We start from the raw sequence: 16,948 nt of genomic DNA on the forward strand, positions 1-16,948 counted from the left end.
CTGGCTTCCTTCGTCATATGGAAAAATATGATTTTTGGTATAATTTCCATCAGCTGTGATCTTCCGAAATATTGCATTCTGACGGTGCTTTTTCCAGCAGAATCCTGGCTCCGGTGCTCGATCCTCCAATAATCATGAAACATGCAAAATAGATGAAATAACATAAGTATTATGTCCAAATATGAAATATATCAATGAATAACAGCAAATTATGATATAAAATAGTGATGCAAATTGGACGTATCAAGGAGGCATAGTATAATCATCATAAAATGTACTCTCCATAGTAGGTGGCACCAAAAGACCACTATCATTATAATCATCATAAATAGGAGGCAAAGTATCATCAAAGAAAATTTTCTCCTCAATGCTTGGGGGACTAAAAAGATCATGCTCATCAAAACCAGCTTCCCCAAGCTTAGAACTTTCCATATCATTAGCAACAATGGTATTCAAAGTGTTCATACTAATATGTTCCATGGGTTTTTTAATTTTCGGATCAAACCATCCATGTCTTAACTCAGGAAAAAGAATAAAAAGCTCCATGTTGCTTTCCATTATGCCAAACTAGTGTAAAACAAGAAACAAAAAGATGCAATTGTAGGATCTAAAGGAAATAGCTTCGAGCACTTACAACGGCGCTGAAAAATAGCTTAGTAGCCGAGATCCGGAGTGTGAGTACCTTTTACCTTTCCTCCCCGGCAACGGCGCCAGAAAATACTTGATGCTATCCAGGACTGGCGCGCTGTTGACGAGGGAGGAAATGGTGTAGCTTTCCTTTGTTCCCCGGCAACGGCGCCAGAAAATAGCTTGATGTCTACTCACGCTTCTTTTCCTGTAGACAGTGTTGGGCCTCCAAGAGCAGAGGTTTGTAGAACAGCAGCAAGTTTTCCCTTAAGTGGATCACCCAAGGTTTATCGAACTCAGGGAGGAAGAGGTCAAAGATATCCCTCTCATGCAACCCTGCAACCACAAAGCAAGAAGTCTCTTGTGTCCCCAACACACCTAATACACTTGTCAGATGTATAGGTGCACTAGTTCGGCGAAGAGATAGTGAAATACAGGTGGTATGAATATATATGAGCAGTAGTAACGGCACCAGAAAATAGCTTGATGCTACAACTGGCGTGTGGTTGATGGTGGTAATGTTGCAGGCAGTACAAATGCAGTAGAACAGTAAACAAGCGATGATTGCAGTATTTAGGAACAAGGCCTAGGGATTATACTTTCACTAGTGGACACTCTCAACATTGATCACATAACAGAATAAATAGATAAATGCTATACTCTACACTCTCTTGTTGGATGATGAACACCACTAATTGTGTAGGATTACACGAACCCTCAATGCCGGAGTTAACAAGCTCCACAATATTCGATATTCATGTTTAAATAACCTTAGAGTGCACGATAGATCAACACAACTAAACCAAGTACTAACATAGCATGCACACTGTCACCTTCACACTATGAAAGGAGGAATAGATCTGTTATCACCAGATTTTAACCAAGTCAGAGGTGGGCCGTGATTGAGATGGGCTTAGAGAATATGCGTGGAAAATATTCATGAATCGGCCTTGTATAAGAGTTTGGGCTAGATTGCCCATGTATCTGTAAATTATAGTAGGTTACGTGTCGGTTAGAATTAAGAGATAGAGTTTAGCTCGTACACGGTTGGGATTATTCCCAAGATTAGAAAGTCTATGGACTATAAATATTTATCTAGGGTTATTGAGAAAGGAGGACGATCACGTTCGCAACAAACCAATCTAGGCGCATCGCCACCCCTTGTTTCGAGGGTTTCTTCCGGGTAAGCGCTATGCTGCCTAGACTTGCGATCTAGGCAGTATCAAGTTTATTCGTTGTTCATGCGTTGCTCGTGCTGAAGCCTTGTTGATGGCGAGCAACGCCGTTATCATAGATATATTAGGGCTAGCATCGATATTATCTCGATGTATTTGCTTAGTTTTGCTATCCCTAGATATCTAGCTGCCTTTACACCTATTTTAGGTGTAAGGGCAGCACCTTGCTTAGTCATTATTTAGTAGATTCGATCTGTTATGATTGTTTCTTGTTCTTCAAGGATTAGTTTGATATCTGCATAGTTAGGCCTTGCAAACGGGTTGAATGATCCAGTAGTGCGTAAGGTGTAGTTTGCTGATCCTAGAGGGGATGTTCCGGGAATCAACTCTACGTTGGTTTTTAGGCCTTGTCTAGGGCTGGTTTTCTATTATCTTTCATGTCTGCCAGGCTCAACTACGTGTAGGATGTTCCGGTTGTGTGGTGAGAACCCTAAGTCGTCGTAGATCGTTTTAACTTCGTATTGATCAAGCAGGACCACCATGTTATCGTAGATCCAATACGAATCATGGGTGGATCGGCTCCCTGAGCCGATTCACAGGATAACCTGAGAGCCGATCGAGGCTCGTATTTAATGTTTACGTGTATGCCATGCAGGAAACTAGTCGAAGCAATCCATCACCTTCCTGACCAGGTATAGGTCAGGTGGCACGCCCTTGCACCAGCTTGGACGTGTGCCGGAGCATTGCGGGCCGTCGCCCGAGGGACCAGGATCCACCAGCAGTCCTGGGAGCCTCCCGGCTCTCCGTGTTGCTCGTCGCTGCTCGCCGATGGGTTTTGTCAGGCAACACATTCTGGCACGCCCGGTGGGACATTCTTCTGCATCAACTACATCAACGTCTGCACCAGAGATGGCGGAAGACCCAGTCACGTACAAAGATCTGACTGAGGAGCATAAGAAGAAGTATAACGAGCTTAAAGCTCTCTTCGAAGCCGATCTCATCGGCTCTTTCGAGAGGACCCGCACACATGGCATTAGGTGGAAAGGGTTCTCAACTGAAGGCGCTCTCGATGAAGTGGATCTGTCTACCGCTTCAGAAGAACGCACCAGAGCTCTGCGCCAGGAAATCAATTACATGGTGGTTCATTCGCTGCACCGTGATTCTGAGAGCCTGGTGAACGCTTTCGAGCGTGTTGCGCTTCGCGTGGTCCAGGAAATCATGAAGCATCAGTACTCTCCGTCAGGACCTGCCCTAGGGACTCATCAAGGAGAAATACCGTTCCAGACCAGGCCGTAGCTTCCCTTTGCGCTAGCAGCTCCAGAGCCGCCGGGTTCGCCGGCATACGTCGTCTACAAGATCGGTGGCGATCCTAGTGATTACCAGTTCTTGTATGAACCACCTAAGGAGATCCCGCACGGATACGTGTGCACATACGTGCCAGACTGCAATAACTGGGCGCGCATGAACCAGATTGCAGCAGGAGGGATTGCTGGAACAGCAGGAGGTGTTTCTGGATCGGACCCCGAGAAGCAGGCGTGGCTAGCTAAATATGCCACCGTCACGAATCATCAAAGCTCAGCTCCTGCAGCTAACACCGTGGACCAGATCACTGCAATCTTGAGAGACCAGTTCGGCATGGTGCCAAAGAGGAGGGCGATCGGCTATTCCAAGCCGTACCCCAACGAGTATGATTTGATTCCGCTACCGCCCAAGTATCGGCTCCCTAAGTTCTCAAAGTTTAGTGGGTCAGAAGGCTCTAGTTCAATTGAGCATGTGAGCCGATATTTGGCGCAGTTGGGCATGATTTCAGCATCAGATCAGTTATGCGTGAGGTTTTTTGCGGAATCTCTCACAGGTTCGGCTTTTGGGTGGTACACCTCGCTGCCACAAGATTCAATCCGGACGTGGAAGCGGATGGAAGAGCAGTTCCACATGCAATATCACTCAGAAGCTTCCGAGGCTGGCATTGCCGATCTGGCGCAAGTCCGACAGAAGCACGGAGAGACGGTATCGGAATACATTCAGCGCTTCAGGACCGTCAGGAACCGATGTTATTCGGCTCGTTTGAATGAGAAAGAAGCAGTCGATCTAGCAGTGTTAGGTCTCGCGTCGCCGATCAAGGACATGGCTTCCCAAGCGGAATACACTTCACTGGCGCATATGGTTCAGAAACTATCATTGTATGAACAGCGCCACCCAGAATTGTACCAGGACAAATTCAAACGCCCGGTAAGTGTGGGGACCCCGGACTAACTGTCCGAAATACCCTGTTATGTATATAGTTCACGATCCCATGATCAGTGCGCCGTGAACACATAACCGAACTGATATCAAATTACACCATCCATTACAAAGCGGAATAAGAAAATTACAATAATGTCACATGACCATTACTTACATAATAGCCTCGAAGGGCCTAACTAAACATCAGAGTAGCATCATCACTTCAACAATGGAGCCCAAGTCATTCGCCTTAAACCCTACAGGCAACTGACTGGGAAGACGTTCCTAGCTCGCATAGACGTCGTCAACTCCTTCTTCATCCATCATGTTCCTCCAAGTCTGGCCAAGTAAATAGCCAGGGACAAAGCCGTGAGTACATTTGAATTGTACTCGCAAACCATCAAGAAGGTGATAACAATTCTAACTAAAGGAGACAAGAGAGGAAGAATAGTTTCTCTCGTGGATAAAGCATGTGAAAGAGAAATAGTTTCTCTTGTTGATATAGCATACCGGCATCTCAAGTGATGCGGACACTATGGTGGTTCTATGACATCTCTATATCTTTGTTAAAGAAGAGTTAGCATACCACCATCTCATTTGAAGGGATTGCTAGGGAAGTCCTATGACATCTCTATATCTTTGTTAAAGAAGAGTTAGCATACCACCATCTCATTTGAAGGGATTGCTAGGGAAGTCCTATGACATCTCTATATCTTTGTTAAAGAAAAGTTCCTCTACATGAAACACTAGGAAGGGAGCAACCCAATTTATTTGTCCTTCCCGACCATCTCCATATGGTCGACACAGCCTTTCCCGTACCCTTCCGGTACATCAAAACAAGTTCTTTCCTTTCATTTGCCAAACCATTTTGTAAACCAAAACTCATCAGGCTAAGCAACAACCATTCCAACCGTCCATGACCGCGGACGCGGCTATTCGAATAGATTTAACTCTGCAGAGTGTGCGCACTTTCCCCACAAGAACCGATAAATCCGCCGAGATCATCCCCGGTTCGTCATACTAAAGTATGCGAGTCTCGAATAATCAGTCATAGCCTTTCGCCTGTCTCCCTTGTCATGAGTCCTTCCTCGCGGGCTTACCCTTCCCGGCACCCCCGCAAAGATACCTCCTTTTGAGCGTATCTCCGGCGCCATGACAGAAGACCCTCAGTAATCATCCGGCTGCAAGTTAATGCAGTGTATTGCCTCCTTTAGAGCGCAACCCGGTGTCAGAGGTCATCGTGACCCTCCTAGAGAGTGGTGAAGGTATCTCATGTCAACTTCAACAAACTACGGACTAAGCCTGTGCCCACTTTGGATATTGTGGTTGCGCTAGTTAATTGTCATGGGTGAGTACTTAGGCGCCAAAGTTTTCATAAAACCCAACCTTTTTCATAACCTCATCATTTTTACCAAATCCTTTCCTTTCATAAATTCTCACTTGGGGAAAACATCATGCCCAAGGTTTTATCGAAAACTTTTACAACAAGGTAAAACCTTGAGGGGTTCCCAACCTAAAGTTTCATGAGCTGAACTACTATTGCACTACGGCCGAGATGAGAGTCATCACGCCATAGAGGGGTATAAAGGTGTAGTGGAGTGAATCATACTTGCTTATGGTAAGCATGTATTATGACAACACAAGGAGGAATATACTCACAGATTTGTGGTGGTAACTATACAACTTAGATAGTGTAGTATTACTATCCAACATACTCTCCAATAGGGTGCACGGCATACTCCTCTCAATTGGAGAATACACCAAGATCATGACATAGACACCTCTATACTACAAAGGGGGTGGGTGTGATGTAAGTTATTTTCTTGAGATTATGCATGCTCAAGTTGGGCATACATGATAACCAATGGGAGTAGCACGGCCATGATGCCATGTATCCCATAATCACAAGACAAAGGTGGAGTATCACCACTAGGGAGTACCCCACTTGGAAACACACATAGATGACATAAATAGAGAGAATAACACACATAGAATTCAAGGTGCTTTGGACATCAACAAATGACATCCAACTAGACACCAAAACAGAGATCAAAAGATGGCTTGCCTTGGCTTATTTTTCCCTGGACTTCTTCAACTTCATCAATATAAGAATCCCGTCAATATAAATAAAATCCTTGTCCGAACCACTTCTTCTTCTTCTCCGGAATTGTTCGCATCTATCGTCGGAAAATATAAAAGGAACACAATAAACACATTGCACCAACAAAACAACATTCAACAAACAACAATAACCATGCAGCCAAGGTATAACATACTAAGGACTTATAGATACCACAAAACAACTTTAAGAGTTTTAATTTAGAAAACCACATTTATTTACCTAGTAGAGGTATGAGTGCGTCACAACTTAGCAATTGCCTCTCTCGGTTATCACCATGGTATAAACCAAATATCCCCTGGTAGATAACATCATGAAGAGGACAAATGCATTAGTTTGGCATCAAACACATACACAATACAATTTCAAACATTTTTGGAAGAGTAGAAATCAGTTTTCCCAATTTAATTTGCTCCCAAAACACTACATCCAAAATAGGAAGCAAACCATATTCCACATCATTTGGAAACTTAAGCAAAACAAAAGAGCTAATGTTAAGTTGCAGAGGTTTTGTTTTGCAAGCATAAAACAAAGGTTGCCCAACTCTACTAAAAAGAGTTTGTCAAGGGTTTTAAATAAACCGAAAAGTTTTGCTTCAACAATGCATGTCACACATAAACATTACTAACAGCAAAAAATATGTGTGAACAGAGACTAACAATATTTTTCCAAGGTAGCCAGTACAAATACAAGACTAACCCAATTGGAAACACCCAAAAATATCAAACCTACAATTTTAGGAATTTCTTTGAATCTGACTGTACAGAAAACAAGATCTGTAAGCCATAAATCGTAGAGATATCCTAAAAATATGAGGCCACTGGCATTTGAAAGGTAATTAAACAAAGATTCACACGCAATTGGATTTGGGTTCAAAATATTTTTGAAACTCTCACAAATGGATTTACAAGTTCACTGCATGTTTTCACCATTTGCTTTAACTATGGAGTTGCAGAACAGATAAAGGTTTGAAACTTGTTTGAGATGATTAAGAAAACATTCAGCAATCCTACAGAAGTGGAATCACTCAATTAGGTTCAAAAATGGATTTTTGATGAATTAAAATCTAACAGCCATGTCTGCAGAACACACAGAATAAGTTTAATTCACCACAAATCGTACACAACTCATAAAAATATGAGGTCAGCTGTATCTGAAAGGTATTGTAAAGGTGGTTCTTACCCAACTGGTTTCATTCAAAAATTCGTTTCCAAGCTCCTGATTTAATTCGACAAAGTCAGATCTGACCAGATCTTGATCTGTGAACCATTTCAATTCCATTAGGTCATTTGAAGTGAACCCAACGCCAAAATGAAGGTACTGGAGAGGGCTTTCATCCAAAATTGAGTTTGCTCAAAAAGGTTTTGTAAAACGGAAGAAATCTAACAAACAATGATTCTGCATGTTTGCAGAACTTTATTTATCATGCAAAATCCGTAACGAATTTGAGGATGAGACCAACGCCAAGTTGTAGATATTTTCAATACCTATCTGCAGAACTTTGAACCACTCGATGTGGATCTGCACACGAGATTTGGCGGATTTTACAATATCGTACCAGAATCTGAAACAGCAAGAAACAGAAATTACTGCAAGGTTTTGGACGAACTTTGCTCAAGAACTTCAGATCTGAGGATAGCTCAACCTTCTCCATGCTTGGACCAACATGCACCTGCATCAAGATCCAATCTTAGCAAAGGAGGGAGAAGAAGAGGAGATTAAACCATCTAAGGTTGGGGAGAAGATGGAGGGGGAGGCTCTCATGGTGAGGATGAGCTTGAGGGAGGAAGGAGCTGCATCTTGGTGAGCTTTCCATGGCCATGGCCGGCCATGAAGCTAGGAGGAACAGCAATTTCGTGGGGAGAGGTAGGAGGAGAGTGTGTGGGAGTGGAGGAGAGAGTGGGGAGTGGAAAAGTGAGAGCAAGTGAGGAGGGGGTGGGCTGCCAAGCCCCTTTATATAGAGGGAGAGGGGGTGGGCTGCCTCCTCATTGATTGGGTTGGTTGGGAGGTAGCCTCTTCATTGATTGGGTTAGTTGGGAGGCTGGTTTGGGGAAGAGATATTTGACCCAAGCTGAATTTATTTGTGGCATTGGGAAGGGACAAAGGAGGAGAGGCATCCCAAGGTGGAGTAATTATGTGAGAGAGAGGGAAATGGAGAGGCATGATGCATGTGTGCCATGGCATGGCCGGCCACATATTTTTGGCCATGCACAAGTGATCAACAAGAGATAATTGCTACACATGCATGACACCCAAGGTTGAGTGCCTCACAAATTACTAAAATGGTGGCCTAAAAAGATATACAATTTTAGGCAAAGTGATACTAATGCACAAGGGTGCTAAAGTAGATGGTGGTGACATTCTGACCTGATAAAAGATGTGCCCAAGAGATGATGGTGGTGATGGTGATTTAGACAATGGTAGAGCAAGGCTAGGAGAGATGGTGAGTGAAGTAACCATATACTCACAAGGATGAATATATTGACATACATCATCAATTCATGAGGTCAAGGTGATGATGGAAAATAATAGAGGAGTGAGATAGGCATAATGAAATATAAGTTGCTCTTCAAATAAGAGGTCAATTGGGAGTGATTTGAAAGTATCAAATGATTATCCATTTGATCAAGAATTGGAGGATGGAGGGGATACAATGTGGTAGATCAGAGATGTGCATAAGATGTGCAAGTTTTGCCATTTGAGAAAGGATTCATTTGAAAAGTATATGGAACACCTCAATTGTCTAGACACAATTGGGAATGAACTCAAGTGGAATGGAATTTTGAAGATGTTGAGAGAAAACTAGTTGGAACATAGGGGTTCAACATATTCTACTTTCTCAAGTAAAGTAGAGTTTTTCTCAAATTTAAAGTAAACAAGAAATGGTATGGGTACCATAAACAAGCCTTTTGTTAAAACAAAGCAAAATAGAAATAATGTTTTATAAATCAATACTTGGTAGAAATGGGATGAAAAACAAAACCCATTTCAGTTCCTTGTTTTCTTTGAAGAGAAATCTTGGAAAGTTTTAATAAAACTAGAAGTAGTTTTGTGATCAAAACTAGAGAAGGAAAACTGTAGGATTTTTGAGGAGGGAAACTAATTTAGGGAGGAGTGTTCTCAAGGGTAGATGGTGGCTACAAAATGTATCCATCATCCCCACTCTTGGTTTTGTGAAGATTAAACTTGAATAAAAACAAGAGGTAAAAGTGAAGGAAGTGATCTAGAGTTGAATCATTGGATAGGGTATAAGATCAAGTTGAATATATGTGATGCAAGGGTAGAATGAGACATGCAGGATGTGGAAATTGTAGAGGGAGATGCACAGATGAGATCCATGCATTGAGATCACCAAGTTGTGAATTAAGGATGATTGAGCTATCTTGTACCACAAAGAGAAAAATCAAGATGGCACACCCATGTTGTCATCAGGAGAGAGGTTTGATGTAGTAAGAAGGAAAACAATTCTTCCTAAGCCACACATGTGTTTTATTTGGTGAGTTGCTTGTTTAACCACTAGGGGTGTCGTTCTATGAGGTAGCTCAAGACAAAATTCAACAAGCAAATCAAGACAATTCATCTACCAACAGATCAAGGCAATTCATCATAGCAAACAGATCAAGGCAATTCACCTTTATTAGTCTATAGAAAAAGTTTTTGTTCCTCCTAATTTTTGCACTCAGGACAATTAAACAAGGTTGCAAAAGTTGGGGTGTTACAGATCTTCCACCCTTAAAATAATCTCGTCCCGAGATTACTAAGCGTAGAACTAGAGGGGTTGTAAAGTGTAACTAAAGTTAGACTCCAGTTTTCTGTAGAGGTGCCATTGTTGAGAAGGTCGTTGCTTCATCTTCTGGGATACATGATGGATTCCTGCCGATGGCGAGCTTCATGAAGGGGTTGACTACTCCATGCAAGTGTTGGATCTGTAGCTTCTTCACGATCCTGGCGGAGGTTCAAGACTGTGGGAGGGTTAGTGCACCCAACGGTGCTTGAGCAGGGCTGAAAACCTTTTTAGAGTCAGCTTAATATTTTAGTGGAAGACGAAGTCTTCCACCCTTAAAATTGTTCACCGGGGGTTTTGAAAACTCTAAGTTTCGGCCACGGAGTCTTGTTGGGCGCTTTTTGAAGGGGTCTTCGGTCTCTTGTCTTGAGTTGAAACATCTTCAGAGGGCGTTGTGTAGTCCACGGCTTCAAAAGGCACTCACGGTGTTAACTAAACCATAGGGGATGCGCGGCGAGTTAGTAAGTTGATAAAGTGCCTGGTTGGTATCCATATGAAGCAGCAACAAAGGCCGTCGAAGACAATCTTCAGCTTGGGGGTCGGTGTTGACTTATACCAGTTGTAAGTGAGCGGGTAAGTTGCACCTAGTCTTGAGTTCTTGAGGTATCTTTAGGAGCTTCACTTGAGGAGGACCTGATGAACCATGTGATGTAGCTTGTCTTTGACGCTAATGTCCTCTCAGCTTGTTAGACGGCGTGTTAGAGGGTGGTTTCAAGAAGATATCCTCGAGGTCAGTGCATGTTATGCTCTAAGGTTAGATCAAATTAGTATGTCTTCTCGTAGAGGTGCAGTCACTCTTGAAGGTAGGGGCTTCTGCTTTCTTGATGAAGTGGAGATGCTTCAGCAGATCTTGAAGGTATTGGCTTCTGCTTTGTTGGCGTAGTCGAGATGCTCCAGCTGATATTGAAGGAAGTTAGCGTAGATGGGGGTTTGGGTTAGTTTTCCTGATGTTTGAAAAACAACTGCTAACGGGGGTAGAGTTAGAGCTTTTCGTTAACTTATCCAACTAACTAGCAGTTAGCAAAACATCGGCGAGGTAGGTGAGGGTGAAAACATCTTTGGGAGGCTTTCTAAGCTAGTTTATCACACTAAGGGTGTTTTTCAGACCGAAAAGCCAAGACAATTATACACACAACAAACAAACAAAAGACACTCAAGGCAGCACACAAGGGAACTACAAGCAATCATCAAACCAGGCATGGTAACCTAAGTACCCATGGAATGCCTAATGCGTGGGGGTAGCTCAATCAAAGCGATTGAGTTTGTCCTATCCATCCTATTGGTTTGGGGGCTGGTCACATATGTTGCCGTCTTCATTTTGCTCTTATGGACTCCAACATGGATTTTCGGGGCAGTTGGTTGCGAAGCAGGCCTGGTGTTCGGTCTTCTATGTTGAGGCGGAGGAGAAAACTGCGTAGTCTTCTTGCTCAACATCCCGGGGACGTGAGGTCTTCGAAGAGGTAGTTGTTGAGGTACTCCCGAAATCGTCAACTTCTTGTAGCTGGCCTAAAAATTACTAGTCAAGAACTGAGGACTTGATCCCAGATGACTGCAAAAAGTGCAAGTCCACGGAGGAAGAAGGTCAGCTCCTTGATGGACTTTGGTGACAACCAAAGACATGATGTTATCATCCCAACAAGCACACGGCTACGTCGGCATCCAATCTTCAATAGCTGCAGTTGGAGATATATGAGTCTTCCCGAGGGATTGATCCATCTTTGAGTTTGAGTCTCCGGTCTGAGTTGGGGACATCGTCTAACATGTGGGTTTGAAGTGGATGAGACAATAGAGTAAGAATTTTCAAACATTTTAATAAAGCGGAGAGATAAGAATTTAGAAGCTTTGAAGAAATAAGAGGAGTAGAAGCTATGCTTCCTACTAAAGAAATAATTTGTTTCGTAAATAGTTTTTCCCAATTACTTGTCTCCTAACTAACGTCCATGCTAACTAAGGTCTCCTACAGTCAGGATAGCTCTGATACCAGCTCTGTGGGGACCCCGGACTAACTGTCCGAAATACCCTGTTATGTATATAGTTCACGATCCCATGATCAGTGCGCCGTGAACACATAACCGAACTGATATCAAATTACACCATCCATTACAAAGCGGAATAAGAAAATTACAATAATGTCACATGACCATTACTTACATAATAGCCTCGAAGGGCCTAACTAAACATCAGAGTAGCATCATCACTTCAACAGCGCAGAGCCCAAGTCATTCGCCTTAAACCCTACAGGCAACTGACTGGGAAGACGTTCCTAGCTCGCATAGACGTCGTCAACTCCTTCTTCATCCATCATGTTCCTCCAAGTCTGGCCAAGTAAATAGCCAGGGACAAAGCCGTGAGTACATTTGAATTGTACTCGCAAACCATCAAGAAGGTGATAACAATTCTAACTAAAGGAGACAAGAGAGGAAGAATAGTTTCTCTCGTGGATAAAGCATGTGAAAGAGAAATAGTTTCTCTTGTTGCTATAGCATACCGGCATCTCAAGTGATGCGGACACTATGGTGGTTCTATGACATCTCTATATCTTTGTTAAAGAAGAGTTAGCATACCACCATCTCATTTGAAGGGATTGCTAGGGAAGTCCTATGACATCTCTATATCTTTGTTAAAGAAGAGTTAGCATACCACCATCTCATTTGAAGGGATTGCTAGGGAAGTCCTATGACATCTCTATATCTTTGTTAAAGAAAAGTTCCTCTACATGAAACACTAGGAAGGGAGCAACCCAATTTATTTGTCCTTCCCGACCATCTCCATATGGTCGACACAGCCTTTCCCGTACCCTTCCCAGACATCAAAACAAGTTCTTTCCTTTCATTTGCCAAACCATTTTGTAAACCAAAACTCATCAGGCTAAGCAACAGCCATTCCAACCGTCCATGACCGCGGACGCGGCTATTCGAATAGATTTAACTCTGCAGAGTGTGCGCACTTTCCCCACAAGAACCGATAAATCCGCCGAGATCATCCCCGGTTCGTCATACTAAAGTATGCGAGTCTCGAATAATCAGTCATAGCCTTTCGCCTGTCTCCCTTGTCATGAGTCCTTCCCTGCGGGCTTACCCCTTCCCGGCACCCCGGCAGCATACCTCCTTTTGAGCGTATCTCCGGCGCCATGACAGAAGACCCTCAGTAATCGTCCGGCTGCAAGTTAATGCAGTGTATTGCCTCCTTTAGAGCGCAACCCGGTGTCAGAGGTCATCGTGACCCTCCTAGAGAGTGGTGAAGGTATCTCATGTCAACTTCAACAAACTACGGACTAAGCCCGTGCCCACTTTGGATATTGTGGTTGCGCTAGTTAATTGTCATGGGTGAGTACTTAGGCGCCAAAGTTTTCATAAAACCCAACCTTTTTCATAACCTCATCATTTTTACCAAATCCTTTCCTTTCATAAATTCTCACTTGGGGAAAACATCATGCCCAAGGTTTTATTGAAAACTTTTACAACAAGGTAAAACCTTGAGGGGTTCCCAACCTAAAGTTTCATGAGCTGAACTACTATTGCACTACGGCCGAGATGAGAGTCATCACGCCATAGAGGGGTATAAAGGTGTAGTGGAGTGAATCATACTTGCTTATGGTAAGCATGTATTATGACAACACAAGGAGGAATATACTCACAGATTTGTGGTGGTAACTATACAACTTAGATAGTGGAGTATTACTATCCAACATACTCTCCAATAGGGTGCACGGCATACTCCTCTCAATTGGAGAATACACCAAGATCATGACATAGACACCTCTATACTACAAAGGGGTGGGTGTGATGTAAGTTATTTTCTTGAGATTATGCATGCTCAAGTTGGGCATACATGATAACCAATGGGAGTAGCACGGCCATGATGCCATGTATCCCATAATCACAAGACAAAGGTGGAGTATCACCACTAGGGAGTACCCCACTTGGAAACACACATAGATGACATAAATAGAGAGAATAACACACATAGAATTCAAGGTGCTTTGGACATCAACAAATGACATCCAACTAGACACCAAAACAGAGATCAAAAGATGGCTTGCCTTGGCTTATTTGTCCCTGGACTTCTTCAACTTCATCAATATAAGAATCCCGTCAATATAAATAAAATCCTTGTCCGAACCACTTCTTCTTCTTCTCCGGAATTGTTCGCATCTATCGTCGGAAAATATAAAAGGAACACAATAAACACATTGCACCAACAAAACAACATTCAACAAACAACAATAACCATGCAGCCAAGGTATAACATACTAAGGACTTATAGATACCACAAAACAACTTTAAGAGTTTTAATTTAGAAAACCACATTTATTTACCTAGTAGAGGTATGAGTGCGTCACAACTTAGCAATTGCCTCTCTCGGTTATCACCATGGTATAAACCAAATATCCCCTGGTAGATAACATCATGAAGAGGACAAATGCATTAGTTTGGCATCAAACACATACACAATACAATTTCAAACATTTTTGGAAGAGTAGAAATCAGTTTTCCCAATTTAATTTGCTCCCAAAACACTACATCCAAAATAGGAAGCAAACCATATTCCACATCATTTGGAAACTTAAGCAAAACAAAAGAGCTAATGTTAAGTTGCAGAGGTTTTGTTTTGCAAGCATAAAACAAAGGTTGCCCAACTCTACTAAAAAGAGTTTGTCAAGGGTTTTAAATAAACCGAAAAGTTTTGCTTCAACAATGCATGTCACACATAAACATTACTAACAGCAAAAAATATGTGTGAACAGAGACTAACAATATTTTTCCAAGGTATCCAGTACAAATACAAGACTAACCCAATTGGAAACACCCAAAAATATCAAACCTACAATTTTAGGAATTTCTTTGAATCTGACTGTACAGAAAACAAGATCTGTAAGCCATAAATCGTAGAAACATCCTAAAAATATGAGGCCACTGGCATTTGAAAGGTAATTAAACAGAGATTCACACGCAATTGGATTTGGGTTCAAAATATTTCTGAAACTCTCACAAATGGATTTACAAGTTCACTGCATGTTTTCACCATTTGCTTTAACTATGGAGTTGCAGAACAGATAAAGGTTTGAAACTTGTTTGAGATGATTAAGAAAACATTCAGCAATCCTACAGAAGTGGAATCACTCAATTAGGTTCAAAAATGGATTTTTGATGAATTAAAAGCTAACAGCCATGTCTGCAGAACACACAGAATAAGTTTAATTCACCACAAATCGTACACAACTCATAAAAATATGAGGCCAGCTGCATCTGAAAGGTATTGTAAAGGTGGTTCTTACCCAACTGGTTTCATTCAAAAATTCGTTCCCAAGCTCCTGATTTAATTCGACAAAGTCAGATCTGACCAGATCTTGATCTGTGAACCATTTCAATTCCATTAGGTCATTTGAAGTGAACCCAACGCCAAAATTAAGGTACTGGAGAGGGCTTTCACCCAAAATTGAGTTTGCTCAAAAAGGTTTTGTAAAACAGAAGAAATCTAACAAACAATGATTCTGCATGTTTGCAGAACTTTATTTATCATGCAAAATCCGTAACGAATTTGAGGATGAGAGCAACGCCAAGTTGTAGATATTTTCAATACCTATCTGTAGAACTTTGAGCCACTCGATTTGGATCTGCACACGAGATTTGGCGGATTTTACAAGATCGTACCAGAATCTGAAACAGCAAGAAACAGAAATTACTGCAAGGTTTTGGACGAACTTTGCTCAAGAACTTCAGATCTGAGGATAGCTCAACCTTCTCCATGCTTGGACCAACATGCACCTGCATCAAGATCCAATCTTAGCAAAGGAGGGAGAAGAAGAGGAGATTAAACCATCTAAGGTTGGGGAGAAGATGGAGGGGGAGGCTCTCATGGTGAGGATGAGCTTGAGGGAGGAAGGAGCTGCATCTTGGTGAGCTTTCCATGGCCATGGCCGGCCATGAAGCTAGGAGGAGCAGCAATTTCGTGGGGAGAGGTAGGAGGAGAGTGTGTGGGAGTGGAGGAGAGAGTGGGGAGTGGAAAAGTGAGAGCAAGTGAGGAGGGGGTGGGCTGCCAAGCCCCTTTATATAGAGGGAGAGGGGGTGGGCTGCCTCCTCATTGATTGGGTTGGTTGGGAGGTAGCCTCTTCATTGATTGGGTTAGTTGGGAGGCTGGTTTGGGGAAGAGATATTTGACCCAAGCTGAATTTATTTGTGGCATTGGGAAGGGACAAAGGAGGAGAGGCATCCCAAGGTGGAGTAATTATGTGAGAGAGAGGGAAATGGAGAGGCATGATGCATGTGTGCCATGGCATGGCCGGCCACATATTTTTGGCCATGCACAAGTGATCAACAAGAGATAATTGCTACACATGCATGACACCCAAGGTTGAGTGCCTCACAAATTACTAAAATGGTGGCCTAAAAAGATATACAATTTTAGGCAAAGTGATACTAATGCACAAGGGTGCTAAAGTAGATGGTGGTGACATTCTGACCTGATAAAAGATGTGCCCAAGAGATGATGGTGGTGATGGTGATTTAGACAATGGTAGAGCAAGGCTAGGAGAGATGGTGAGTGAAGTAACCATATACTCACAAGGATGAATATATTGACATACATCATCAATTCATGAGGTCAAGGTGATGATGGAAAATAATAGAGGAGTGAGATAGGCATAATGAAATATAAGTTGCTCTTCAAATAAGAGGTCAATTGGGAGTGATTTGAAAGTATCAAATGATTATCCATTTGATCAAGAATTGGAGGATGGAGGGATACAATGTGGTAGATCAGAGATGTGCATAAGATGTGCAAGTTTTGCCATTTGAGAAAGGATTCATTTGAAAACTATATGGAACACCTCAATTGTCTAGACACAATTGGGAATGAACTCAAGTGGAATGGAATTTTGAAGATGTTGAGAGAAAACTACTTGGAACATAGGGGTTCAACATATTCTACTTTCTCAAGTAAAGTAGAGTTTTTCTCAAATTTAAAGTAAACAAGAAATGGTATGGGTACCATAAACAAGCCTTTTGTTAAAACAAAGCA

At 42.3% G+C, this 16,948-nt stretch overlaps 1 long non-coding RNA gene across 2 annotated transcripts; it reads right to left on the reverse strand.

The window, feature by feature from the left end:
- Positions 1 to 5,737: 5,737 nt before the first annotated feature.
- Positions 5,738 to 16,562, reverse strand: LOC127307710 (uncharacterized). Of its 2 annotated transcripts, XR_011746955.1 has the most exons (7): positions 15,634 to 16,562; positions 15,512 to 15,545; positions 15,207 to 15,283; positions 14,247 to 14,322; positions 13,971 to 14,082; positions 6,367 to 6,442; positions 5,738 to 6,202 (listed from the first exon to the last, which is right to left on the reverse strand). It is a non-coding gene; the product is annotated as an uncharacterized lncRNA (long non-coding RNA). The 2 variants fall into 2 exon arrangements; XR_007855775.2 differs by having other exon boundaries at positions 15,512 to 16,548.
- Positions 16,563 to 16,948: the final 386 nt, after the last annotated feature.

This window comes from Lolium perenne, chromosome 6, assembly GCF_019359855.2.
Source record: "Lolium perenne isolate Kyuss_39 chromosome 6, Kyuss_2.0, whole genome shotgun sequence".
Classification (NCBI taxonomy): Eukaryota; Viridiplantae; Streptophyta; class Magnoliopsida; order Poales; family Poaceae; genus Lolium; species Lolium perenne.